We start from the raw sequence: 25,797 nt of genomic DNA on the forward strand, positions 1-25,797 counted from the left end.
GAGGCTTCTCAAAGCATTTACCATCTGGTATCCCCACATTAATCATACAAACTAGTTATGACTTGAGGTTTCCTGAGTAACTGGATTTCTCCATTTCAGATGCTATTATTGATAAGTCTGAAGTTTTGCAAGATACCGTATGTTCATGTCATTGCTTGAATGGAAGAAAGCAAATAAAACTAGTCAAAAACCCCCATGTCTGAAAACAAAACTTGGGCTCTTCTGGTTTTGCACTGAGGCTTGGGAAAACATGATGTCTACATTTCTGACAGTGTTGCAATTTAAGCTTTCATGACCCAAACTGAAAAACATACCTCTGGCATTATTTTAATATTGATAGGCAAAATTGTGATTCATCAACATCAAACTGTTTAATTCATTACCCAACAACTTCCATGCAATATGGGAATACATTTAAAAGAGAATGAGACCAAGTATTAATTATGCAGTCATAGCACAAATTAATAATTTTGTGTTGCAAAGAGCTGCCTCTGCATTAACACTTTAGAACCTGTTTACTGCTTTTATTTTGGCATTCTTTAGAGGCATAAGGATATGCTGTATTTAATGGTAGGTAGATCTAAGTGTGAAAGAAATAACGTATTTTTAATGAAGTTTTAAAGTTTTCTGTTTTCTATATGTGTGCGTGATTCTCACATGAATTGTCAGAGTTTTGTGCTGTATAATGCTTTTACTGCCTTTTCTAATATTTGCCTCAACCAATATTCATACTTGTGTCTCTGTATCCTGGCTGAAATACTGCCATCTCAAGTAAGACAAAGGAACACTGTGTTCCTTCAGAGCTGTGTGAGCACAGCTGTGGGATTTGAAGAGAGGGTGTGAGACAGCCAAGTAGGAGGGCTGAGGTACTCCAGGTAACACTGGGTACTTGACCCTGTCTCCTTGCCCACTGGTGAATGGCAGCTGAAGAAACATCACACTGTGCATCCCTATGTGCAAGCCTGGAGCAGAGCTGGGGGATGCAGGTTGTTCCAGGGGGAGCTAGCTTGTGGCTGTTGTAGTGAATGGGAAGAACCGCACGTTTTTCAGCAGGCCCCTATTGCTTCCAATTCGCAGTTCTCAGTTGGATGAGGGGTTATCCTGCAGCCTGAACATGCAGATGGGACTATTCAGACAGAAAGGAGCTGGCAGACCTGCTGTCTGTGATACTGAGTAAAGGCCTGTCTTCCCAGGGAGGAGCCACATATTGCAAAATAACTTGGAATGGTGGGTAAATACTCTCTGACCCCAAGGCAGAGACTGTAGTTTCATTTTTGCTGTATTGCTTATGTTCAATTTTTAATTGCTTTACAATGTGGCAATCTCCATAACAAAGCATGATACAAAAAATCTGAATCTGTCCTGAAGATAAGAAAGCGGCTGGGTGTTCTCAAAGCCAGAGCTTGAGCTGAAAGCCGGAATGAGTGCTCTGAGAGCCTGAGCCAAGGCAACTGCTTCCTGCGGTGCAACAGGCACAGAGCTGGGCTGGAGGATTCCAGCAGCACAGGAGCTTTTGGGAGCGAAACACTGCATAAGGCAGGAGGGATGCAGGGGGCCAGAAGGTCTCCCCCGCCCCTGATGGGTCTGAAGAGAAAGCTGAGCCCCAAAAGGCACACTCATCCTCACTTCACACCGTCCCATGAAAAAGCTACGAAGGGTGGCTGCCAAACTGAAAGAAACTTAAGGTCGGTAGTTTTAAGAGCAAAGATCTTGAATTCCATCCTGCCTTGCCTATAACATATTGCTTTTGGTGAGATTTAAATCAGAGCCAAATGTTACACACATTTGGCTGGAGCGATTTCTTCAAGAATGTTTTCCTAAATTAGGGACGGTGGTGATAATGCTTCTACTTCTTGGCTGTTGCCTGCTACTGGCTGAGATTTCATCTGCTAACAACCATGTTTCTAAAAACTTACAATCTGCTTTTACAGCTACTTCACAGAGTATGTGAAAACACTTTTTAACGTTACATTCATGAGCTTTTCCTTTTCCATGGTATAATTGATTTTTCATGTTGAATTACTGTGTTTCTGTTCCTTGACAGAGAGGTGCAATTTTATTAAACAGGTTATTTTTTCTCACAGATAATCTTTTCAGTGAGTTTACATATTTGAACCTGTAGTGCAAAGACTAAAAGAGATCTTTCCCCCTGAATGCTTGAGGATGCAAACAGGGATGCCCTGAGGGTGCCTTCAGCCCCTACTATATTTTGGCTCCATCTGCTCTTTTGCATGCTTCTGTGTGGTTTCTACAAATACATTTTGTAAATTCATTCCTTGAATATTTCCAGTAAAGGGGTCAAAACATTCAAAACACTTATTTGTGCCAGGAAATCCAATAATTTGGTTTTTTAGATTCATGAAGTATCCTTATTTGCTTCATCAAAGATGTTGATTTGTTATGTTTTAGTCATAGAACAATCCCTATACATATGTAGTGGCTGACTCTAACAAGAATATATATGTTTAACTGCAAGTCAGTGAGAGTTTGCTTTTTTCCTATTGATTTACCTATTCTAAAAATATATAGGCTTATTTTTAACATATTACAGAACATTTCTGCCCATGTATGTTTTACTAGAAACTAGTACTATGTGCTATGGTGTCATGGGTGAGAGCAAGATACCCTGAAGGGGGGTGGACAATGTCAACTGTCTGCAGACTGCAGCACGAGGACCAGTGCTGCAGGGACTAAGTGCCCTCCTCTTTGCTGGGGCTTGTACTTTGTGGGGTTCCCATCAGGGTCAAGGTGCTGGCCTGTGCAGCCTCAGCAAAGGAATGGGGGAGCAGAGAGCTTGGTCTCAGTGCTGGAGCATCTCCTCAAAAGCTTCTGGAGAGGCAAATCACTGCCTGCTCAGCAGCACTCCTGCCTGAAGAGGAGGATGAGATGCTCGTCCAGGAATGAACTGTGCTCTGAGAAATGATGTGGGAGATCAGAAACATCACCTACTTTTAACCAGGTGAGTTCCTGGGAAGCCCTTGCAGGAGCCTGGTGTTGGTGCTGTGGCAGTGGTGGCTGCCCTCCTAGGGCTCAACACTTATAAGGGTCAGGGAATACCAGAAATTTATGGTCCTTCACTCCCCTACAGTGTTCACCTTGGTAAGTGGGGTGAGAAAAGGGTCTGAAAGGCACTTGTATATGCATACAAGATGTTTGTATGGTAGCAGGGAGAATCACAAGAGCAGCCCATGGAAGTGGAGCAATGGCAGAGGAAGAGCCTTGTGACAGTGGCTGCAGCCTGGTAAGGCATTTGCTGGTACAACCCAGGCAGAGCAACCATAGTATTTTTTTGCTTGGAATTGATAAAACCAAATCAGATCATGCCTGCAGCTTGCTGGCATCAGGGAGAAAACTGCCTGCTACTTAGCTTGTAATTCTTCAGACTGCGTAGATGTTTCATGTAATTTTAGATACCCTGGTAATTGGCAGTGATTCATACCAGCTCTGCTGCTGGCTGCTTCCCCATCAAAACAGCTCCCTGCAGCCATGGTTTTCCCCCCAGCATTACCTCAACACAAGCTCACTGTAAGCCCACCATTGGTTATGCAGCAATGCAGTGCCATCAGCCAGGTTGCCCTATGCTGGCTATTACCTGGCCTGCGGTGCTTTGATAGTTGCCACCTTCCTGCCCCATCAGACCACTCTGGGGTTGGCTCTGCAACCATAGGAGGGATGCTCGGAGAAGCAGATAAGCTTGGTCATTCCTGATACAGGAGACTGTTGCCCCTGGGACCAGGGGTGGAAAGGGTGGGTGAGTTTGCAGCTGAGTCTGCTTTTCCTGATGCTGCAGAGGAACCCCTGGCCTGCTGGCTTGTCCAGGATGCCTTGAGGGGTGAGCTAGGAATTCTGCCAGGGAGGACACCTCTATCCTACTCACTGCTGTCCTCAGCCTTGGGAAGATCTGATTGCTGAGTGACTCCTTGGATCAGTCCCATGCATTAAACACAGTGAAACTATGTGGCTGGGGTTAGAGGAGAAGAAAGGATCAAAATTCAGGATGAAGCACCACACACTCTCCTGCACTTCTGGCAAGGGCAAAAGCAGTCAGATGTGTTGTTAGCCACTCAGCATAGGCAGGCAGAGAGGGAAATGGGTGGATACAGATATAGCACTGATGATGCTTATTTAAGCTCAGACAAAAAAGACAAGAGTTCAGAAGATGGAGCTGAGGAATGAGACATACAAATGGTGGTCAGAGATCATTATAGGGAGAAAAAGTTTTGGTGTTCAGACTCAGCTGGACAGGAGCAGGGAAGAGGCAAAGGTTATGTCTTTGTGTTAATAGGTACAATTAAATGCCCCTGACCTTAGGTCACAGCTGTACTCTCCTTTGCTCCCATGCACTGTTTTATTTTTTGATTTTTCTCTAGCTTTTTTCCTTCTCTTTGGTTGCTTTTAACAGCTGTTTGTGGAGCCAGAGGTCTCCATAGGGCAGAGAGAATGCAAGACCATACTTTGATCACTGTACGAAGCAGGGCTCTCCTCGCTCCACTAGCAGCCAGCAGTGGCTGAGGTGAGGGCTTAGCACTGCAGTCACTGCTGAGGTAAGCTATCTGCAGATGCTGTTGGTAGGATGGCTGAACCTGCTTCTCCCATTTCTTAAATTGCACATTTCTTGAAACACACAAGTTGTTTGAAGTAAAACAGCATACTGACTCAGAAAAATTTTCCTACAATTGTAATAATTCAAACCATAAATTTAAGCATACAAATGCACACAAAAGCAAAAAATGCAATGCTTTATATTGTGATGGGAAGGAAACAAATAATGCTTTACTTAGGTGATAGCAGAAGACACCTGGTATAGATGCTATAGAATTAAATAACACTGGCAAAGGGGACCAGCTTTGTAAGGATACCCTAGGTGTGGGGAAACAGGTTCTTTTCAATCAATTTCCTCTCCACTAGAAGAGCTAAAATTCTGTAGCTAAATCACGTCTTGTTTCAGCTGTTATTTGTATAATACCTAACCATTAACTTCTATTTTTAGTGATGTTAAGATGCTCATCTCAGAGGGGAGGTGGAGGCAGTCTGATGGCTCCTGCCAAGCAGGGATCCTGCAGCAGTTCAAGTGTTTGGATTTCCCCCACACAGCCAAACATTCACCTTCCTCCAGAGAAAATGTTTCTCTGCTCATCCTGTATAGGGAGGATGAATTGCACTTGTTCATAGCTGTTGTGTGAGACTTGTTCACCATCTTGGTGTGACAAGACTGGGTTTCTTTTGACATGAAAATAGTCAGTCTGGGTTTACAGAGCAGGAGTGAGAAGTGGTTCAAAATTATCATTTATTTCTGCTTGCAAATGAAAAAAAGTTGCCTTGTGGCAGCAAGACTTTTAATCAGTTGCATCTGGGGTAAAGCGCTGGAGCACTCCCCATGTAAAGAGACTTCTAGGTGCATGGCTTGAGAACATCCCTGAATCCCCATCCCTTGTGTCCTAGCTCAAAAGCAGAAAGGTAGGCTCAATGCAAGACTTTTGTATCTGCATCTTTGAAGCTGGGCCGGTGGTTCTGTGTCATCGTATACCTAGGAGACTCAATTGGGAAGCAGTGACCCCTGGCAAGATGCTACAGGCAGTTTCTGTTCCCAGCAGTTACAATAACAGTCCTTATTTCTGGCATTCTGCAGTTCAACACTGTGTTGCTAGTAGTGGTATTAGATATTCCTATGTGAATTAAATATTCTTGTGTGTTTTCTGGCATCAGTCTCTGTGTGATCCTTTGCTGTTCAGTTTTATCTACCAGTAAGATGTGCTGTGTGTTGCGACAGTGAAGTGTGCTGTCCATGGTTGCTGAACTGTGCCTTGTAGGTGAAAGAGAGATGAGAGCTCAGGAGAAGACAAGAGCCGAATTTATTCTGCAAGTGGGTGAATGCAATTTCGAAAGGAGGCATTTGCTTTTAGGGTGAGGTGTAGGTGTGACTTGTGCAGTGTTCAGATGCTTTTATGTGTATGCATTCTGCTCAGGTTCTGTTAAGTTGAATGAGAGGCAGGACATGAAAGGCAAAACAGGGAGAAATGGGCTGTTGTGTCTTCCAAACCTGCCACTCAGTCAGTCAGAAAGTCCAGGAGTGACAGGAGGGCCAGGGTAGTACATGACAGGTTAAACTTCCTAAACAAAGCCTTGAATTATTTTGTTTCTGTTTTGGCAAGCAACAGTAAAACCAAGCGAGACATTGAAAGCCTCATCTGAGCCAAGAAAATGTTTACAAATGCCCCTGCAACAGCCAAATCAATAAAGCTGTATGTTCTGTTCTGGCTTATCGAAGTCACAAGAGCCACAAATAGTTGCTGGTTGTTGGAGGTGTTTGTGGAGAGGCTGGGCTTTAGGGTTTTATGTTTGTTTTATTCTTCTTTTTCTCCCTGGTTTTTGTTTCACTGTATGAGGAAGGTGTTTATTTAAGGGGAAATGAAAAACACTGAAAACTGTATTTGGTGAAAGCAGGTTTCTACAGAATTCTCTTTTGTGAGAGTTAAAGTGTTGACGTAGCTGGGAAAATGAAAACAGTGATCACAAGGCACATGTTAAGAGGGATTGCATTTCAGGTAGCTGTGGAGAGGTCTAGATAACACCTTATTTGTGCTATTGCCCTCGCTTTGGGAAGCATGGGGCAGGAATGACTGGTGGCTGGTCTGTGTGGCTGTAGTGGAGGTTGTATATGTAGGAACATTTGGGACGTTGCAGAGCAGAGCTGGAGACAGATTAGTGGGAGCTGGAGAGGCGAAGGTAGCAGTGGGGAGGGGGGGTCCGCCACAGCTTTGTGGGAAGGAAGGAGCACAGCCTGCCTGCTAGAGAGGTCAGACCCCTCACCGGGTCACCTCCAAGCCCTTAGTAGACACCCTGTGCCGGGAGGCGTTTTTCATCTTTCAAGTATTGCAGCCTGAACTGAGAACCAGATCCTCCCAGTACATTTCAGTTTCTCCTTTGTCAGCTGTTGAGGGCTCTTTAACAAACAATGGGCAAGTGGGCGATCCAGGACTCTTGCCATTGGTTAGAGTTTGCAGTAAGGATTAACGGCCTAGTTCACAGGTTACTTCAGAGCAAAGTTGTGGCCACCTATGCGGAAGTTCTGCAGGAGGGAAACAGCTCCCTGATGCTGAAGAAGGGACCAATCAGCTGCCTTTGCATTGTGTGTAGAAACCAATCATTATAAAGCTTAAGCCCGGGACCAAGCTTGGAAGCTATAAAAGGCAGTGCTCTGAAGTGAATAAAGGTCAGAGAATGCACCAGTGCTCTTCCTCTGCATGTCTGAAATCCCACAAAGGTTGCCTTATCGAGTGTTTTCCTGGTAAAAAATGCCATCCCCATGTGCTGCTTACAATTGGCTGTGCTCTAGTGGCCAACCAAAGCTATCAGTGCACTCCCCAGAGACATTGAGATGTATTCTCTCCATGCCTGGCTCTGGGGCCATCCTCAAATGCCTCCTCAGTCATAGGCCAGGATGCTTGTTCCCCTCCTTTGCTTGTTTGCTGGCTCGCCACCTCATCCGTGATCCTCTGTGCTTCCCTTCCTCAGTCTCACTTTCCCATGGACAGGGTGCATTTATTTCTCTTTAAAACAATGGGTTGAGTTGTAGTGAGGCCACTGGTGCGTCACTTATGAACAAACCAAACCCAGCTCCAAACACAGTGTCTGTGTTACCAAAAGCCGTTCTACACTCTTTTGTCAAGGTTTGGGGCATTTGGCCAAAGCGTTGGCTGTTGGAAGGTGCTTTCCAAAGTCTCCTGTTTCAGTTCATCAGCACATGCACCAGAATGTGCACTTGTGTGAAGCAGTTCGTGTACTGGCAAAGCAAAGGGGACACAGGAGCCACCAGGGCATAATTAAACCGTAAATGACAAAAGTTGATTTACAAAGACATTGCTCCAGGGCAACTGGTGAGCTAATACCAGTCCTCTGCTAGAAAGGTAAATGAGGAAAAAGTGGGCACTCCAGTGTGGGTAAGTGACTAATTATAATCTCCAGATTTAATTATCAACAGTAAACTCTCAAATACCCACTGCAGACAAGTGAACCTCTGTGCCTTCCTTGTGTTTGATGTGCTAAGCATAAATATTCAGCTCAGTCTCTCAAGAAAACATGAGGTTTTACACAAGAACAACTATCCCGGATGATCAGGATTTATAGTTTCAAAATGGTCTGGTTTCAGAATTTGCAAAAGCTTTAACCTTTCAAGCATTTCCAAACCTACTTTAGCATGCAGGGAGTAGTGATGCAGAGACATTAACATTAAAACTTTGTGTGTCTCCAGTGAATATGCCTAGAATGAGAAGCATAACATATCCTTTTTCTTATTTCATTTTTTAATATTTCGATGCTGTTTGCTTCCTTGAGAGAAAAAATGAATATATCCTTATAAAATTCACAAATATTGCAAAACTTTAGATACTAATTAAGATGAATAATCTAATATGTAAATACCTGTGCATGATAATTCTACACTTCATCTGCCTGCTCACCAGCTGATGGTGGAAACTTGAGGCAGATTTTCTGAAGCAGTTCACATTTGCTTGAAGGTCATTTAAATGAATTTTCAGATTTCCTTTCAGTCTTCAGGCCATCCCATTAGTGACTGGAAAAAAAAAACAAGCAAAGAAACAAACAGTAGTAAAAGCAGGTTGAATAAATCATATGGCAATCCCTGGCAACCCAATGTCATGTGCAATGTCATCTGCAAGTGTGCAGATCAGACATTTATCTCTGCTTCCATCAGGTATGCCAAAAGAAGGGGACTAAAATGGATAGGTGGGCTGGCATTTCCCTAAAAATCCTTTTGTTGGCAAAGATGGCATCCACTGTTTGCTTCCCCTGCAGCAAGTTGAGGACCTGTATGTACCTAGTCTGGAATTGGAAAGGTGGAACCTCAGAAAGTGACTATGGCTCCTGTCTTTAATTGAAGTGGTCTTTATACAGAATTTCTGTTACATGAAACCTAGAAAACCAGACTGGGAAAAATGTCCATCTGAATATGTAAATAATTAAAATGTCTTTAATGGAAAGGCAAATCCAAAACCACTACCTGCTATCCTGATGTGGACATATTGCTACCTGCCTTTAGGTTGTTTGCAGCTCCAAAGGCTTAGCACTAATGCTAGAGTGCAGGGATTATGCTCGTAACAGGCTGCTCGGCTCTTAACTGCATTGCTCTTTTTTAAAAGCAATCTATGTTCAGATTTGGGAAAGGAAGTCTGGTATGAAAGCTGCTAGATCACATGCATCTGCTGCACTTGGGAACGATCTATATCTGTCATCATAACCCTGATGGAATCAATTGTGCCAGCAAGTATTGATGGCCACAGGCAGGAGAACAGATGCAGCATCGTAGAGATGTATCCTGATGTTGTCAACTAGTATGCAGGCTTTTCAGCAGTATTGTGCTTCCTATACCCTCTTTTGACATCTGAAGTGCTCCAGCAATGAGAAAGCAATGGCAAAGGGCAGACCTTGCTGCTGTTTCCAGTCTCAGACAAGTCAGGTGGGAGTGATCTCTGCAAACATCTGGTCTGGGGAGGCGTTTGAGTTTGACATTTCTTCACCTAAGGCCTGAGGACAACCATTTTCTTTCCACTGGGCAATATTTAAGAACACTTCTTAAGTACTTGTGCTTAATCTTCCCTTTCCTTGGTCCAGAAAGTCCTTGACATCTGGGTCTCTTGGCAGTGCAGGAAGAGTACTGAGTGGAGAAGCACTTTGAACTTTGCACCATGTAGTCTTCAAATTCCTCCTGACACTGGGGAGCAGAGTGCTGCATGGCCATTCTGGCTTCTGACCCCACAACTCTGCTCATCTTTGAGTTCAGCACTTTGGAGTGGATTGTTGAGCATTTGTCAGAGGGTGACACAACCAGTGCTATTCCTCTCAACATCTTCCAGCTCTGTGATCAAAGCAGAGAACTGTTTCTTGTTGACACAAGGAAATGATTTCTCAGACACTCAGCACTCTGCAGCCATTGTCGTGCTTCAGAAACAAAAGATTGCAAATGTGGGCAATGCAACGTCTGTAGGCTGTTACTTCTTCCAGCTGCTGGAAGAGTCTTACTGTGATTCAAAGATGTGTATGGCCGAGCTCACTCAAGGGATACATATGGTGAGCACAGAATCTACCCAACTGAACAAACTTTGGTACTGTCAGTTGAGCAAGTCTTCAGACTTCCTGTCACAAATCTGGCTGCCCAGACACATGTGTGAAAACTGCTCTTCGTTTCACGATAGTTTGGGTACACCAGAAGTATTTCATAATTAAAAATAGCATGGAGACAGGCTTTTCCTTTCACTAATCTTATCGCCTTCTGTGCAACAACCTGAGATACACTTAAAGATAATCAAAGCTGGGAAGTTTTATCACCCTATCAAGAGTGGATTTTTCACCTTTCCTCTTTAGAGCTGCGTCAAAGTTTACGGGGTTGCTGTTCCACAGAAGAGCATTTGGCATCAATTGTGGTTTGGTTGTGCATAAGTTGTTACAGACCACTATTAACAGTCTTGATAGTGGTTCTAATGAGAGGTTTGCCTCAAATATCGGCATAAAGAGAACAGTGGTACTGTATCAACTAACTTTGGCAGGAAGTGCATCAACCAGAACTGTACTTTGAAAATACAGCAGCAAAAATCTTCAAGAAAATGTCACAGCAAGATACCTTAAACCCCCACAACTGCTAATGAAGGGCAGTTGGAGTCAGGAAGGAGTGCAGCTCTGGGGAGATTTCAGAAGCATCTCTGTGAGGATGCTCTGGAGTCCCTGACTTTGGAGGGGAACAGGCACGTGCTGCATTGGCTGACAGCACCTTAGTCTCTTAGAATCAATCTCTTAGCAGTGGAGCTTAGGGCATGTTGTAGTCAAGTGTCTCCAGCAGCTATGTTGGGCTGTCTTCTTTTGTGATTGTGAAAATCATCGGGACAAGAGTCCAGACATCAGTGTCCTGGAGCAATATCAAATATTCAGCACTGAAATAATTATTCTGCTGGCTCACTTAACTGGTCCAGTCAAACGTCAGAGATGCCTTCTGTCAAAAGCAAAGTGATTAAAGTGATTTTTAAGGGCAGCTAAAATAAACTGAATGGGTAAGAAACCAATCACTGACATGATACACCATGCAAAAAACAGTGTGAAAGCCTCCAACACAGCAGAATTCAGGAAGCTGAAGGCAGTAGCTCTGGCAGAGATATTTTGAAACTGCCCGAGATTATGAACAAGGTTAAATTGATGCCGCATAGCAGGAAATGCTCTGAGGAAATGAGGCATAGTGAGTACAGGAAGCAACACCTGTGGCACCTGTAACCACTAATTACTGTGCAAATTGGACTAATTTCTCACTGTCTGCCAACTGAAATCTTAATCTTTGTGCACTGAATTAAAAGAAAATTCTATCACCGTGTAACCCTTCCAAGAAAAATGTTCTTCTTTGCACAGCTGCACCCTTGACCAGTAAAAAATTACCTACCTATCTTGAGATAAAATGCCAGCTATGTAGAAGAATTACAGTGGAAAAGCCTCTCTGTAGTAGGTTTGTAACTTAGTATTTGCCCTTAAATGGTTTCCTTTTTTACTCCATCTTTGTTTTGATGACCAGAAAGCTGGAATCCTTGGAGATTAAGTAAAGTCACTAATTCGTTTTTCTTTCCTTTTTCAGGAAGAATAGAAGTGTGGCATTATCCCCTGTCTTGCCTGCTCAGCCTTGGGATGGTGGAGCAACACGGTAGGTACAAGTTTGCTCAGGACTGTTGAAGAAAGTTCATTTGCTAGAGAATTTTCTGCAACTTTTTAAGCACTGCCACACCGCTGCAGGCCAGAGGCTTAAGAAACTCCTGTTTTCAGGCAGTGGATGTTCAATATGTACTGTATGCAAAGATGCTGCTGTGAGGTCAGTGTCAGGATGCTCATCTATTTGTGTAGGACAGCAGGGCTGCCCTTAATTTGCTCTACTGGATTGTTGAGGAAATAGATAAGAAGTAGTAATGTCTTATCACTAAGAAGTAACTACTTGTGTCTCACATGGACTAATTGAGAATTAAAAATAACTGATTCAGAAAGAGCTGCAAAATGCAGCAGGGTCTGAAAAACCTGCTTCTCAGAAAAAGGCTAAATCACAGCCTGCTGCAGCCTATTCAAGTGAGGGTGGTGTGGTAACCCCAGTGTGAGCTACAGCACAAGCAGCATCCCCCAACCAGCTGCTGTGAGCTTAATGTAACAGGCAGAACCCACAAAACTGGAAGAGAGTTAGGCAAACTACAAGTACTCTTAATCTGTTCTATACCAAGAGATATGAATGAATTCTTATGTGAGTTTTTTAATATGAAGCTGCATGTCATTTGGAGAAACAGTGTGTTCTGCCTTAGCCGGGTTTTTTGGATTTGGTGTAGGAGGCTCTGGAGGAAATTTTCTGGTCTGCCTTCAGCCAAACAAACTGGAAAAAGGGTATGAAAAAGGCAAGTGTCCAGTTCAGAGTGGACAAATGGAAAGTTCCTTCTTTTGGTAGAAATAGGATAGACTGGGATGGGACAGGAAACAATCACCTGAAAAATAAAGCTGGTGAATGCCTGGCTCAGTAGCAGCTCTTCAGAAGAGGATCTGCGCACCCATTCAATTTCTAAGATGGCCAGAATTCAGGAAAATCCAATTGGTGTGAGAAAGCAAATGTGTGGGGCCGAAGAGAAGCCCTGTCCATAAGCCAGGGGAAATGTCCCTTCCAGCACCCTCACCTCTGGCCAGGCCATGCAGGGGCAGTGTCCAGGCAGGCGACACAGCAGAAATGGAGCACAGGAGAGATGGAGCCCAGTAGCAAGAAACGCAGCCCATGGAGGTAACACTGATATACAAAATATTAGGTCACAGGGAAAGGAAAAGATATCATCAGCAAAAATAGGTCTAATGTTTCTTTAAATACACATGGTGTACACCAGACAAGTCTTTGTTCCTACTACTTCATGTCCACTCAGAATATTGTAATCTGTAATTATGGAGCAAATAATATGAATCTTTAAGATCCCTTCCAATCCAAACCATTCTATGAACTCTGCAGTGCTGGTGATCAGCTATGGCAGTTATCAGCACACCAGCCAGAGGCAAAGCTCTGAGATAAGGCTATACCTGATGTTCAGAGCTCAGTTTGTGGGGAAGATTGCTGTGGTAAGTGGAAGAAACAGTTAAACCAAACCCCAGGCTGCTCAGGAACCTGTGGGGAAATTCTGCATCTCTGGCTGAAAATCAAATAACCTGCTTCTCAGAAAAACTGTGCCTCAATGTGTTTCTACATGATGTTAAGTGGCACTGTTTTTGCTGTTTAATAAATCTCTCTAGAAAATGTCACTCACTATAAAATTATATATTTTGAATAAAAGCTAAAGTCTCAGCATGCATAATATATTATTCTTGTGTCTGGGCCCATAGCCTTTTATCCCAAATAGGAAATAAAACAATATCTGAATAGAAACTTCTCGAGTGTTCTGAAATTCTCAGCTGCCACCACCCACCACATTGCAGACCGCAGGATTTAAGCTCTCTTCATTGAATACATATAGTGTATGAATAAACTTGTATGTATATACATATCTATAAGCCCTAGGTGTGTATGTGCATTGCATGTGATGGTACAGTTGGTCTCTAATAGAGCCGTGTGTACAATGGACGCCCCCTAAAACCTAATCAGGCTTGCCCTAGGCTCCATGCAGGAGCAGAGCCCTGGACTGGCTGCAGCCTGTGATGAACTGCGGCCATTCCTCATGCTCAGCTGTGGGATGTTCAACATACAGATCTGGATCTCTGAATGGAGACTCATCCTCACCTGCCCAAGAAAACTTACTCACTACCTAATGACTGACCCTTGGACCCATACCCTGGTCCCAGCTGGCTTGGTCCCTGCTCGCCTGTAGTTACATGATCTGTGTTGACTGAAAGTGAGATACCAAGGGAAGACTTGCAAAGACCCGTCCCAAGAGATTCTTCTGAAGGCTTCTCATGAGACCCACTGCCATTCTCCTGATGAATGCTGCACTGATCACAGACAGAATGCTTGTAATTTCATGTTATTTATGTTTCTTTTTCAGAAAACCTAGGCCTTATCTGACCACATAAAAAATCCTACACCTGAGGTCACCTACTCCAGTACTTTCCCATCCTGTGTGTCCTCATCATTGCAAAGACTGTGAAGATTCTGTTCAGTGGAGATCCTTGGGGCGCATCTGACCTCTGGGAAAGCAAATGAGGCTCATGGATGGGTAAAGTCAATGTTAATAACTAGCACCTTCCGCTGATCTATGAATACATCTGTCTTGGTTTAAACTCAGCTGGCAACTAAGTACTGTGCACCTGCTCGCTCACTCTGTCCCTCTACAGTGGGAAGGGGAGGAGAATTGGTAAAAATCTGGGGGTTAAGAAAGTTTGATAATTAAATAAGGTATAATATAATTCTAATAATAATGAAAAGGGAAATAATAAAAAGAGAGATATTAAAACCCAACCAACCAGACAACTAAAAAGCCCCAGCAGTAATGCCCATTACTGTTATTTGTCACCTACTGCCCAATACTCAGCCCTATCTGAGCAGCAATCGGTTCCTTCCAGGTAACTCCCCCCAGTTTATATACTGGGCATGACGCGCTGTGGTATGGAATATCTCTTTGGCTAGTTCGGGTCAGGTGTCCTGTCTCTGCTTCCTCCCAGCTTCCTGTGCCCCTACCCACTGGCAGAGCATGAGACTGAAAAGTCCTTGATTGGGGTAAGTGCTACTGAGCAACAACTAAACCATCGGTGTGTTATCAGCATTGTTCTCATACTAAAGCCAAAACATAGCACTGTGCCAGCCACTGGGAAGAAAAATAGCTCTATCCCAGCCTCCCAGCCAAAATTAGAATAAGATGTACCCCTGGCCAGTGAAAAGGGAAGTCCAGTGTTGTCCCCAGCCTGTGGCCATAGGCATTGACCAGCAGTAGTAACCCAGCCTCGCCAATACCTCTGCAGCACATCTCCTGGCAGAACACCACTGCAGGAGGGAACCCCGGGCAGAGATGTCCCTGGCCACTACCAGGCCCTGTGCTAGGCTGTGCTGGAGCCACCTCCTTGAACCAGAAAGTAGGAGATTGGGTCACCCTTTTTTGCTGCTTTTCTGCAAACACAACCAAGAATCTGTCTTGAGATCTTCAACTGATGGCTGCTCTGCAGCAGGGCCTGACCCTTCCCCACACTGACAGCTTCTCGTCACATTGTAATTGGAAATGCTCATTTTGTTTTGTGTAGCATTGGAATTTTAAACATCTTGCTTATTCAAACTTTCTAAACTGTTGTTACCTTCTGAAGTGTTTTGTCTGGAGGAAACATTGAGGTTTATTTTCCTTGTAATCCACTTAATGATGAACAAACCCAAACAGGTGGTTTTCAGAGATTTCTAGACACAAGATGCATATGTCTTGCTGTCATAACAGTTTGTCTCATTATATGGGATAAAATTCAAGAAAGTTGATGTATTGCTTACAGGGGAAGCAATAACAGTATCAAATGATGTAGTCCTGTTCAGTAATGTTGTTATAACTTCAGGAATTTGGTTGCCTGAATATCTGAAAGTTCAACTGAGGCCAACACAATAATAATAGTATTAATTATTTTGTTATAAAATAAGCAACATCTCTGTGCCTTTTGTATCTTTTTATTGTTTTATAGCCTTAAGCATCTATTTACTAATGCTTTTGCTTTACGAGGTTGAAAATATAATGTTCCTTTTCTCTTCGTTTATTTTAGCTTTTTCTGTTTGTTTTCTTCTCACTGATCTTTTTTTTCTTTTTTCCTTTTACCCTGAGGCTTTCCAATACTTCAAGTCACATAGATCACCTGGATTATCACATATATCATCTGAATTTCTCTTCAAAATTTAGCTTCATCTGAAAATGGCAGTAAATGAATTATCCATGGCCTTTGAGGTGTTCTGCTTTTGCTGAATCATGAAGCTTTAAAGCATGCTCTCAGGGGCAGCACTCATACCTGCCTGACCCCCTGGGTTTGCAAACAGGTTTTTACATCATTTTTATTCATTTGTCGTACAGGTGCAGGTGTGAGCGCATGGTGGGGCAGTCCAGTGGGCACTGGCAGTCCTGCAGGAGATGAATGACATGGGCAGCTCTCCCTCAGCATGGTACAGCACTGGAGCGGGAGGTGAGGCTCATCAGGCACCTTCTGCGGAGCCTGGCTCAGCACGCAGACAGATGCCTGTACAGACCTTGCTACAGAGGGTGAGAGTCTTGCTGGGTACCACTGGGAAGCATCACCCCTGCCCTGTGCAGTCATGATACCACAAGGCTTCCAGCTACCTACCAGCCCTGCTTGAACAATGCAAACATTCATCTCTTGTGGTAAGGTAACTCACAAGCACAAAGGTAAGACAATACAATACCAAGATATGCAGCAGGGAGGCTGGCATGGCTGGGTATAAAGTGGTTTAGAAGTCCCCAGTGTACAAGGCTCAGATGGACAATGTACTAGGCAGATGTGTTAAAGGGAGTTTCTGCAGTGCAACTTAGACTTCATCTAGTCTAATAGTGAAAAGCAGATGCTGCATACAAATGGTTTTTAGCCTTCTTTACCCTGTGAATACCCTAAAATGTCATTACATGGAAGTGAAAATAATCTGTGGTGCCTTAGCACTCAAACCCTGCTCTTTCTGCACAGGGTAGGGAAGTGTGTTCCTGCTTAGTAATCACCTGAGTACGTGTGCTGTGTGCATCCATAGCATTACAGTGTGAGTCCCGTCACTGGTGCAGAAACACATGCTGCTCTGAACAAGGAGCAGTAAAGTTGCTGTGGCTGATGTTATTTGTCTTTTGCAGGCCATGTAGGTGATTCCTTCCCATGACTTCTGGGTAAAGAATGAACATGCAACTTCTGTGACAGCAAGGGTGAAAAGGCAGGCAGTAATGCTACCTGCTGGCTGTGATTCATTTGAAGCCTTGCTGCAAGTTCAGAGGTCTTACTCAAGCATAAACGCAAAAGAATGATTGTTTGACATTTAGTAAGCGGTAATAACAGAGCTATTGCAAAGGCAACCAGCTTGACAGACCCTCAGCCTGCCCATAATATTCTACAACTCTGCCAGAGAAACCTGTCTGATGAGCTGCTCCCACGGCCTGAGGAGAACAGCTGGAAATGAAAGGCTTTTCAGGTAGGCTACAAGGGGATCCAGCTTTACTGCAAGTGAAGTAATTATGTTTTAATTACTCTGGGGCTATAATAAAAAGAAACTCTGGCAATGACAATTCTGTAACCATTGTACTGAGGATTCAGCTGGCACAGCTCTGCAAAACAGGATTAATTAACTTTCTGCCAGAAGCATGCTGTAGTGAGTTGTCCTGTCTATCTTTAAGGGATGCTGTACCTCATCCTGGACAAGGTAGTTGCAGCTGCAGAGGGATGGTTGGTAAAATACTACTTGCAAGAACGTGTCCTTGGGTACCAGTCTTTTGTGGGAGCAGTGAAATATTGTCTAGCAGCATGCAGTACCTACAGTCTGCACATGAAAGCCAGGTTTTAAATGCACTGAAGAATGCCCAAAACATTAAAAATGGAGCTCAGGCTCATGTCTGGGCCTCTCACCCTCTATTACCCTTCTGTTAGGTGAGCCCAGGTTTCAGCCTGGTGAATGTACAACAGTTCCCATACCTGAGGTTGTAGGTTTGGGGAAGTGCTGCCAGCCCTCTTACATTTTCTTTTTTTCTCTATCTTTATATTGCAAATGTGAGTTGGGGCATAATTTACCAATGCAGATTAGAATAAACAAAACCCGAAACAGACATCAATACCAAAAGCAAAATAAACAGATATGAAAATTGGGTAACTGCCACCCCTTTTTGTCCTAGTTTTGGCTGGCGTAGAGTTAATTTTCTTCTGTTTTGGCTTTAGTCTGAGAACAATGCTGATAACACACCAATGGTTTAATTGTTGCTCAGTAGCACTTACCCCAGTCAAGGATTTTTCAGTCTCATGCTCTGCCAGTGGAGAGGCGCATAGGAAGCTGGGAGGAAGCAGAGATAGGACACCTGACCTGAACTAGCCAAAGGGGTATTCCATACCACAGCATATCATGCCCAGTATGTGAACTGAGGGGGATTACCTGGAAGAGACCGATGGCTGTTCAGGTCAGGCTGGGTATCGGGCGTAGGTGATGAACAACAGTACCAGGCATCACTTTTCTGTCTTGGGTTTCATTTCTCTCTCATTATTTCCCTTTAAAAATTACATATCTTATTATAATGTCCTGGGTTTAGCAGTAGCAGTCAATTTTTCTCCTTCTTAGTAGCTGTTGCAGCGCTGTGTTTTGACTTTCAGCCTGGGAACAGAGCTGATAACACCGATGGTTTTAGTTGTTGCTAAGTAATGTTTACCCTGACTAAAGACTTTGTGAGCCTCATGCTCTGCCAGGGACAAGGGGAGGCCAGGAGGAAGCAGAGACAGGACACCTGACCCAAACTAGCCAAAGAGGGTATTCCATACCACAGCACGTCATGCCCAGGGAGGTAACTGGGAGTTACCCGGAAGGGCACGGGCTCTCTTTGGGGGGGTCGAACTCGTTCGGTGGTGGTGTTGTGTTCTCTTCCCTTGTTATTTTCTCTTATCGTCATTATCATTGGTAGTAGCAGCAGTGATTTGTGTTATACCTTAGTTACTGGGCTGTTCTTATCTCAACCTGCGGGAGTTACATTCTGTCGATTCTCCCCCCCATCCCTCCAGGAGTGGGGAGGCAGGGGGTGGGGGGAAGGAAAGAAAGAGGGAGAAAAGGGAGGAGGAGTGAGTGGACGAGCTGTGTGGCTGGGTTTAAACCACAACATATAATATTTAACTTTATTTCAATTATTAAACTGTACTTATCTCAACCTATGGCTTTTTACCTGATTCTCCTCCCCCTCCCACCAGGGGTGGCAGGGAGTGACTGAGTGGCTGCTTGGTTCTTAGTTGCTGAGTGGGGTTAAACCATGACATTTTTACTTATCAGGTCAGGTCTTAATTTCAGTGCTTAGACATGATTAACAGGTGTCTTGATTACCATGCCAGAAATAAACCCTACTTTGCAGAGGCTTATGTTGAGAGAAAGAGGAAGAGGAGACCTGAAGCAGCACCTCTGCATGCCTGGTTTTGTCTCTTGGCCGGACCACAGTGGATCTGGAGAGGGGTTACTTATGCCAGGTAGGGGAATGGGTGCAGTGTTACCTCAGTGACCCCCAGTTTCCTGGTGAGTTCATCGCCTAGAGGTCTAGTGTGTTTAATACTGGCATAAAATCCTTTCAGGAACGTCACTGGGAGAATTGCAGGTAACAAGATTACAGCAGAACCAAGCGTTTGTCCTTCTGTGCTGTGGGACATGAGACTGTAAAGTCATTTAGTGCAGAAAAGATTTTTCATTTATTTGATAAAGAGATCCAAGCAGAAAGCCTCTGATCTCACATTCCAGAGGGTTGTCCTAATGATGGGAATTGGGAGCAGAGCAGTGCCCTGTAGAAAAAAATAAACCTGGGCAATTAAATAATGTGCCATCATGTGCGCCCATCAGGAACCAGGATGGGGGGTGAAGTTTCACTCTGTAAGCTTTAAGGGCAGATTTTCTGCTGTGAAGATGGTGAGGGGAGAAGGAAACGAGATTTTCTGCTCTTGAGGTTTCCTGTGCTGTGCTCGCATTTTTCCTAACAGAGAGGACTTCTATTTGACACAGCTGTACAGCGAACTCCAGCACCCAGTATTTCCTTTTTTTGCAGGGCAAAGGATGTGACTTGCTTGCTTGCCCTTCTTATAGAACAAAAACCAGTCCTTTCAGTTTTATGAAGAATTAAAAAGGATACTCAGCAGCCAACACTCTAGGACTGTCTGTACCCCATGGACAGAGTACTTTGCTGTGATATAGGAGACTCCCATCCAAATCTGTGCATTGTGCCAGGCAGAGCCCTCACCACTGGATTGCTCTATGGAGCTTTGGAGCAAGTGAGACTTCATTTGGAGATGGAGAAAAAAAAAGTGACATGATAAAACAGTACTTTTTCTTGGAAAATATTTTATTGCCAGACATTTTAACTTAAAAAAAAAAAAAAAAGGGAAAAAAATCCCTCCCAAAACCACCAAAGAATTTTACTTAAGACATCTAACCCCAGTAGTTATTTTGTAAGAAAATGAATTTGCTTTTCCCAGTGGAAGAATCTCAAAGTACCAAACTGATGATGTGTGAAACTGTAAGAGGGCACTTTGAGAAACATACCCAGACTCACCAGAATCCGTATGGTGCCTTTCCAACCCAAAGAAAGCTGTGTGGGAAACGTGCCCCATGTGCACCCGTGGCTGGTGCTGCTGAGCGGCACTTACAGGTGCTGGTGTGGGCACAGGGCTGCAGCTGCCGCATGCTGAGCAGATGGCTCTGAATGCAGCAGAGAGCAGGAGAGTGCTCAGGGCTGTGTGAGGCTCCCCAGGTCTGTGCTATGCTTACCCGACTGCAGCGGGAAGCAGATGTGCTGGACACCCTCAGACGAGTGCTTTACTTCCAGTGACCTTGCCTGACTCACTTCTAGTTTTGCTGGGGAATAGAAAGAAATAGGGTCTTTGCCAGCAGCTTTGCAGCATGAGTTCTGCCATGAAAATATGTATGTGCATGGAAGAGGTGAAGGACATTTCCTTGGGCTATTGTCTGCTGATGTCGTCTCATGTAGGAGGCATAATTACAAGCCAACAGAGCAGCACCACATCCCTTGGCTCATTACAATCACAATTTGTCCTGGCAAGCCATTTTCAATGCAGGAGGAGCCTGAAAAGCAGTTAGTGGTCAACACATCTGCCACTGATACAAAAGGTAGAGAAGATGTTGCATTTTGTGGTTTGTTTCTTTTTTCTTTTTTTTTTTTCCTGAAAAACAACAACAAAAATAATAACTTTCCTCCCTAGAATCTCACGACAATGTGAAACTCTGATCCTGTTACTTACTTGCTTCTCCCTCCTCTCCTTTAAAACTGCATTTTGTGGATTGGCATTTACAGGTGAAGTTCAGAAGCCACCAGTGCATCTCTTCCAGGGGGTGGCTCTGGTGGTGCATCCATGGCAGGCAGGGATGCATTGACCTTGCCAGCCGCATCCTCCAAGCAGAACATGATACTGAAGACTTCACCAACTGCAGCATTTTTTTCTGTTTCTCTCAGCAACAAGTATTCCCAGGAGCTCTAGTGTGAAGGCAGAGACTGAGCTGAGTCCAAACAAGCTGCTGCTCAGCTTGTGCTTTCCCCTCTGCTTCCTTCCCTCATGTAAAGGCTACCTGGTGATCACCTCAGTTCATTAAAAATGTTCTCATTAACCCATATTCTCTCTGGGTTTTTTTTCCCATGGATGGGAAATGGATTTCCTTCAGAAAGGTGTGAGGGGGCTTCTTTGTGGGTCTGTCCCTGATCACCTGTGCATAGCTGCCTGCAAACAGTCTGTTTTGGGAAGAGCTGTTGTCTTATCTTTAAAAGGTCTCCACTACTCTTCCCAACACCAAGTTTTATGGTGTTGGGAATAACTCTGCTTTTCCTCATCTCAGTTAAAGCACAATAATTCAGTCTCTACTTATCCTGTTAACTGTTCAGATTCACTGCCTGGGCTTTATCCACAGATTAATGGATTTATAGGTTATAAAGCCAGAAGGGACCAGTGTTACTTTCTTCTTAACAGAGGCCTCAGGAGGTCCCTCGATGAACTCCAGACTGAGCTAGAGCACTGCTGAACAACAACAACAACAATAGCAACAACAACAACAGAATCAATCTTGCCCTGGTTTAAAAATTCCCATGTCCATGGTAAGTTTGCTGGATTCTTAATTACTCTTACAAAGGAGAAGTGTGGCCAGCTGCTTGATATCGGTGCATCAGTTTCAACTAGCAGTGTGCTGACCTCCATCAAACCCTGCTAAGCAGAAAATTCCCCTTTCACCACATTTCTGCTCCTTTCTATAGAAAACTATCACATGTCCCCTTCTCTCTCTCATCAGCAGTTCTACCAGGACAGGGGCCTGTTGCCTTCGATGGTGGATTTTGGCTTTTTCAGCATTCCTGTTCCCGCAAAGTCTCCCTAGACTCCTGCACCTCTCCAGGATGGGAGGCAGCAGTGCCACAGGAGCCGGAAATGTGTTTAGACCACTCTGCTCTGACTCAGGGCACTCCTGCACAAGGATCATTTGTCCTTGTCACCAGTACTGCCCTGGGAGCTCCATTTAGCTGATTACCAACAATACACTGCCACCCATTTTAGCACGTAGATCTCCCAGTCTTGCTGACAAGTACCTTGTTTTCATCATGAGGCTGCATGTGGACATGTTAAAAAGATTATGTGACCATGCATTCCAGATTTCCCTGCCTTGGTTACTCAGCCTCTTTTGTCACTTACTGCTCCTCCGGTCTGCATAACATCAGCCCCAAACCCAGCAGTGGTCCCGCTGGGTTTGGTCCCTGGTCCTGCAGCACCAGTAGCCAGTGCCTGATGGCACCCCGCTCACCTGCTGAGAGCGTATGGCCATGGTGTCACCACATGGAGGGACAGGTAATGCCATGACACACAGGACCATTAACTAGAAAATGTGACTATGTCACATACCCAATGGATGAAAACAGCTGATTAAGAGGTTTCAAAGTGTTGCTGCAAGCAGTGAATGCATCATGGCTACTGCCTGGTCGCAGGGATACTATGGGGCTTGGGGATGCTAGACAGTGGTGGGTGCTGCTGAAGCTTCCTGTGAGACTTAAACCAGGAATCTTGTCCAAAAAGGAGGTAATTAGTTTTGCAAACCAGCACCAACTATATTTTCTTCTTTTAGTTCTCTCTTGATTAACTTCCATAACAGCTGTTCTGTTACTTTTTCCAGCATTGATGTTGGACTGACATGTCTATAATTATCTGGGCCATCTTGCTTATCCTGTTTTGTAATACTCATATACTTTCTTTCTTCTCACTTTATGCCAGGAATTTGCAGTGAGATTTTCAGCCAGCTCTTAAAAAACCCTTTGAATGTTACACTACACGGATGGACCACTCGGTGGATAAAGAACTGGCTGGATGGCTGCATACAAAGAGTTGTGGTCAATGGCTCAATGTCCGGCTGGAGACTGGTAACGAGTGGTGTCCCTCAGGGATCGGTGTTGGGACCGGTCTTGTTTAACATCTTCATCGCTGACATGGACAGTGGGATTGAGTGCGCCCTCAGCAAGTTTGCCGATGACACCAAGCTGTGTGGTCCGGTTGATACGCTGAAGGGAAGGGATGCCATCCAGAGGGACCTTGACACGCTTGTAAGGTGGGCTGATGCCAACCTTATGAAGTTCAACCATGACAAGTGCAAGATCCTACACCTGGGTTGGAGCAATCCCAGGCACAGCTACAGGTTGGGCAGAGAAGGGATTCAGAGCGGCCCTGCAGAGAAGGACTTGGGGGTGCTGGTCAATGAGAAAATGAACATGGGCCGGCAGTGTGCGCTCGCAGCCCAGAAAGCCAACCGTATCCTGGGCTGCATCAAAAGCAGCGTGACCAGCAGGTCGAAGGAGGTGATCCTGCCCCTCTACTCTGCTCTTGTGAGACCTCACCTGCAGTATTGTGTGCAGTTCTGGTGTCCTCAACATAAAAAGGACATGGAACTGCTGGAACAATTCCAGAGAAGGGCCACAAGGATGATCAGGGGACCGGAGCACCTCCTGTATGAAGATAGGTTGAGGAAGTTGGGGCTGTTCAGGCTGGAGAAGAGAAGGCTGCGTGGAGACCTCATAGCAGCCTTCCAGTACCTGAAGGGGGCCTATAGGGATGCTGGGGAGGGTCTCTTCGTCAGTGACTGTAATGACAGGACAAGGGGTAATGGGTTAAAACTTAAACAGGGGAAGTTTAGATTGGAGATAAGGAGGAAATTCTTTCCTGTTAGGGTGGTGAGACACTGGAATCGGTTGCCCAGGGAGGTTGTGAGTGCTCCATCCCTGGCGGTGTTCAAGGCCAGGTTGGATGAAGCCTTGTGTGGGATGGTTTAGTGTGAGGTGTCCCTGCCTATGGCAAGGGGGTTGGAACTAGAGGATCTTGAGCTCCTTTCCAACACTATTCTATGATTCTATGATTCTATGATACACATATCTTTTTCCATGCTGCGTGTAGCATACATAGCTTGATTCTAGAAAATTGTCATAGAAAGTAATTATAAAACCTGATGATAATTTGATAATTTAATAGTGGCAAAATGAGACTCCTCGTGTATATCATCGTTACCAGGGCCCCTCTTTGCTCTGCATTTTCTATCTTTTTATAGTTCCTGATGCCTAATGAGGTTTTAGTGGTCTGAACCAGGAATGTATTAATACATCTTCTAATATTTTGTCTGTGATTATTCGTTAGGGCATGCTTCCAGGTACCTTCCACAGCCTCCTGTTTCCTTGTTCATATCTGTGATTACTATATCCAGTGCATGTGTAACATCCAGGTTTTAGGAGGTGTCTTCTAGAAACCAGAGTCCCCAAATATAGGATTTCTGCTTAGAAGCCTGCAACTTTATTTTCCTTGCTTGTTACCCAAGCTCATGGCCTTGAGGCATAAGCAATTAAAACTGTGTTTTCTGCACGTTCTTTGATTGAAATTCTTGTGTCACATTTATTTGCTAAATGACTCCCCTTTGTACCTTCACTTTTCAACCCCAGCTTCCCCCTCTGCTATGCTCAGCTTCATTTCCACAATTGGGGATCAGCATTGTCCTCATTCTTAGCCGTCCTGCCCAGACAGATGAAGGCATTTTCCACAGATCCATGTCAAAATGACTGGCAGTCCTGCCCAGCCAGGGCTTCTGCTCACCTTGGTGAGCTTTTCCTACATCTTTGTATAAGACACATCACTGTCTTTGCCAAATCTGACATAAATTTCCTAGAGAGGCGAAGGACAATTAAGGACATTCAGACAATTAAGGAGCATTGTAAGCAGTCTCACACTTGATCTATATTGTTGAGGGACTATGAAATGTTTAAAATCTACATGGGAATCACGGGGATGGGGAGCAGGCACAAGGTTGGTTTTGCTGCATGGATATTTGATGGCTTGGACTTCGGAGTACTTAACTGTGCATCCTTAACATTTGTTCAATGTTACCTTTGTCGATTGAATGTATTTGAACTTTTAAGGAGTTAATTGCTTTTCACACTTCTGCTAGTATCTATCTCCTTGATCTAATAGAAAACTGAACTTAATTGAGCTTGTTCCAGGGGGATTAAAAAGATCTTTTCCACCTATTGTGTCTATGATTTAATGGAGTGTGCATGTGGCTATCTTCTTAACGTGTCACCAAACAAAGCCACGCTGGTACCTGTGTTTCCCATGTGTTGCACACACAGCTTCACAGAGCTGCTCTGCAGTGACAGTGCAACAAACCCTGCTGATTGCCAAACAGAAAATACAAATTCATTAGCCACCTTTAATGGTTTGCAATGTGAAGTTTAGCAGTCCAGCTGTGTATATGTATCAGATTCTGCTTCTGGACACACACTGAAGATGATTTCATGCTCAAAGTCATGCTCACACTCAAAAGTCACACTTTTGTCAACTTCAGTGGATGAACAGAGGCTGCTCCGGTTTTAATTACACACATCAAATAGCAAAAAACACATCAGGTGTTTTTGCTTTCTCTAAATATTGCTGACAGTTAGCAGAAAATATCTTTAAGAAGTGGAATATTTTGACAAGAATGTCTCTAAGCACTCTTACCTAAAGTGAGATAAAAATGAGTAGTTATTTCAGTGTTTAATATATATACAGGTAAATATTGCTCCCAAACATGTCACTGTAGGCCTATCTGACTAG

At 44.2% G+C, this 25,797-nt stretch overlaps 1 long non-coding RNA gene across 4 annotated transcripts; it reads left to right on the forward strand.

Moving 5' to 3' along the window:
* Positions 1-1,259: 1,259 nt before the first annotated feature.
* LOC136017532 (uncharacterized) lies at positions 1,260-23,170 on the forward strand. 4 transcript variants are annotated; one of them, XR_010613951.1, is made up of 8 exons: positions 1,260-1,685; positions 11,630-11,695; positions 14,043-14,213; positions 14,560-14,713; positions 16,032-17,143; positions 19,050-19,161; positions 21,658-21,782; positions 22,942-23,170. It is a non-coding gene; the product is annotated as an uncharacterized LOC136017532 (long non-coding RNA). The 4 variants fall into 4 exon arrangements; XR_010613950.1 differs by having other exon boundaries at positions 14,659-14,713; XR_010613953.1 differs by lacking the exon at positions 19,050-19,161 and having other exon boundaries at positions 14,659-14,713.
* Positions 23,171-25,797: the final 2,627 nt, after the last annotated feature.

The sequence above is a fragment of the Lathamus discolor genome, chromosome 6 (genome assembly GCF_037157495.1).
Source record: "Lathamus discolor isolate bLatDis1 chromosome 6, bLatDis1.hap1, whole genome shotgun sequence".
Taxonomy (NCBI): domain Eukaryota; kingdom Metazoa; phylum Chordata; class Aves; order Psittaciformes; family Psittacidae; genus Lathamus; species Lathamus discolor.